Genomic DNA, 3,721 nt, shown 5'->3' with positions numbered 1-3,721 from the left:
GATGAGACAATGCTCAAATACAATCTAAGACCTGGGTTAAAAAAAAACCTTGTAGTGTTCATTGAATTAGGATGAATAATGAATCAATTTTATGTAAGTGAAATGTTTGCCGGTAGATCTTCACATTAAGGTGATTGTGTAATTTACGAATCACATTTTCTCATTTGTATGATCTACAAATTGGACCAAATTTTATGCATACTAAAGCGAATCAAAATATTTCCAATTCAACAATGTGCTAACCCAGTGAATAGTCAAAATATAAAAATATTTTTAGTTGTATTCAATGTGATCTTACATTTCAGTGGTAAATTAAAAGAGTTGTGATATTTCCTTTAAAAATATATATATTATGTTTACATACCAAAAGCCCCCACAGATCTTTTATTTATTTCTTCCATTCAAAATGCTGTATTGTTTTTATCATCAAGGAACATTTGAAAATCTCCACCTATTAGATAACTCTGTACTTTGGACAATAATATAACAATGGCCTTCGGTATGCGTTTTCTCTGTTAGGTATACAAACTCCAAGAGCAGGTATCAAATGTCCAGCCCTGTGAAATGTTACTATAATTATGTATAGCAAAATCAAACAGAATGCAAACCATAAAACATTAGGATAGGTCCATCTTGATGATTATATCCGGTGGCTCCACATTTTTCATGTTCATACTGGTATTTTATAACTTTATATAAAACTACATACACATAAAGACATACACCAACAGTAGCTTCTAATAAAAAATAAAAATAAGTTGCTCTGCCATTTACAATTGAAGCTTTAATATTAAATTATAAATACGCCTTCTAAATACTAACCAATAATGTCTCAGTTTATCAGACAAAAGTATGAAGCCCATAGCAGAAATGTATACCTACCAATAAAAACTAACCAAGTTATAAACTTTGATTACTTTAGTGCAAGTCAAACTAAACGAAGCAGAATGTCTTATTGACATTAGCATGTTTGTGCTGTTAACTTCATTTTAGAAAACAAATCCTTCAAGAAGCCAAAGGCACACAGCACAAGATTTGTCTTTCAAATTTCACAGCAGAATGTAGTCTGAATATTAGACCCAATTTATTACATTTCTCTAGGACTGGAGAACAGTGAATATCATTGGAGAACCTGGGTGATATGGCAAACAATAAATGGATCTGGTCCAAGATTGAAATAATTTTCCTTCTAATAGCAAATCATTTTTGAAAACCCATTCCTGGTTTGCTGTATCCCCCAGGTTCTCCCATGAAAGTCTATCTTCTCCAGTCTTGCAGAGCTTTATTAAATTAAGCCCAATATGTCTCAAAATATTCTACACACAAAACTAAATGCATTACTCCTGATAGATGCACATGAGTGTGTTCAATAAATATTTTACTAAACAGATTTGTAAATGTTTCCATCCCGAATGTCCATATTCTATTTGAGCAGTGTAAATAATCAGGCAACCAAAAGGTCAAAGAAAGTGTGTTGACCCAGTGACCATTGTGTTTGACCTGATTCAACCTAGATTTAAAGAAATTCAAAGTTTGATTGTTCTAAAGCTACATACACACTTCCAATTATTATCGTTGGAAAACGAACGACGAACGTTCATGCACGATATATACGAACGATCGTATAGCACCGATCCTGCACATAGAGTTAACGACACGATCGTTCGTAGATATTGTACACACAATAGATACGATCGTTTGAGCGATAGAGGAACTATGTGCACGACAGGAAAGTGAACGGACGTTCGTTCATCACGCATGCTCTGAACATGGACGATCAACGAACGACCGTACACACGAACGATGTTCAACGATCGTCGTCCAATCCGATCCGCCGGTCCGGTCGTTCGTTTCCAGCGACTTTCCTCGTTCGTCGGCGTCGTTGGTTACTTTTTTACGAACGATTTTTTGCCCAATCGATCGTTCGTCGTTCGATTGGAACGATAAAAATTGGAAGTGTGTACGCACCTTAAGACAGTGTATGAGTTAACTTACCCAGTAGTACAGTTCAGATATCTAGCATACAATCCTTTATTCTTTTTGCAGAATGTTGTACCGGTTTTACGGGTATCTATACATCTATAATAATCTACACATGGATTTGGAAAGGGGCTGTTAGTTTTAAACAGAATTGATATTGTCCTCCCAGTAAGCGCTTTGTTTTACACCTAAACAAATGACTTTCCATCAGTATCAGTACAAAAGCTAAAGTGTGTCAAGATAACTGGGCTAAATATTTTATTATAGGTTCAGCCTTAGTTTACAAAGAGGTTGGCCACATGATAGTACAAAATAGGGCAAGAAAAGGTAAAAAAAAATGAAAAACACCCCACATATATGGTATAAACAAATTCTTAATTCCTAACTCACCTACCACATAGTGCAAGCAAACATCATATTCTAAAGGCATAATTATATCCTGATGAGCCAAACCACTCCAGAGTGAAAGTATGGGCTAATACTACACTAGGCAGGCTATAAGGAGGTAGGTATTTCTAGTCTAGTACATCCTAACTGGATATTTGGACCTTTGAGAGCTTGTGTTGTTCTGAAACTCGTTTTACTTAAAGGTTAGCATTAGAAAGCATTTTTTTCAAGTAAAAGGTCTTCGTCAACCTTAAATTGGAAGAACTTATGGCTATGGATGCATATCATTCCATAGCAAGGTAGTGCAGGTAGGAATATACTATTGAATTGCATTAGATTAATCTAATCACTATTAGTTTGTGATCCCCTTTTAGGGACAGTTAGTGAAATGACTATGAACTTTTTTTTAATTACGCGACGCATAATTATTATAGTTATCTTTAAAAATATTTTATATGCTGTATTGTTGACCTAGAACCATGGTATTTGCATATCACTTTTTAGGACTGACAAGAAAGACAATTGTTTTTTACTAAGTTGAGAAAAAGTTGTCTGCTTAATGTAAAATGAAACAAAATGTCTAAGCCTCATAAAACTTCTCTATTACAAGTCTCCTAAAGTAGGGGTCTGGCTGCTAAAAAAACTAGGTGAACCCCAACAAGATAAATTCTGATACTGGAGTTTTTAAGAGCAACCCACCAACAATGTCACTATCAAATCCCATTTATTTAATTCAAGCTTCAAAGTAGTTGATATAATGCTGGTGATGTGAGGTGCTATGTCACAACCCCTGCCACTCCTTGTGACTAATAGGGAGCTCCTGCAGCCTTAGCAGAGCAAATTACCAGTCCTCAAGGATGATAAGAACTAAGCAGTGACTGCATATATGGAACTTACCAGCCAGACAGAAAAACTGGCAGAAATCCACAATTTTGGAGAATATGTTCTTCTGAATTTCCTACTATCTTTGGACCTTATGTAAGATTTATACAGAACAGCCTTTAATCAGTTCATTTTTTGTTCTGTTTTAACAAATATATATATATTTTTTGTACTTTTTAAAACCTTTGAATACTATACTTCTAGCATCACAATCCTTGAGTATGGCTCTGTGTTAGTCTATTAGGGCTCACTATGCACCTGCTACCAACAATGAAAAGTACTATTGCCTGAGATTGTTTAAATAGAGGACAAGAACATTGCTGTTCCGGGTGTTTAAATCTACAATAGCACAGAAGCAGTGTTCTCCCCAGCCCCTTTTAGCTGGTCGCACCACCCGGCACTTTCTCATTAACCACCCGGCTGTTTTTGGGTGGTTACTGAAGAGTTCGGCCACAATACAGGTGCTGCAACC

This window comes from Pyxicephalus adspersus, chromosome 1 (genome assembly GCF_032062135.1).
Source record: "Pyxicephalus adspersus chromosome 1, UCB_Pads_2.0, whole genome shotgun sequence".
NCBI classification, from domain to species: domain Eukaryota; kingdom Metazoa; phylum Chordata; class Amphibia; order Anura; family Pyxicephalidae; genus Pyxicephalus; species Pyxicephalus adspersus.
The sequence above is the reverse complement of the archived record's forward strand: the minus strand, read 5'-3'. Positions refer to the sequence as shown.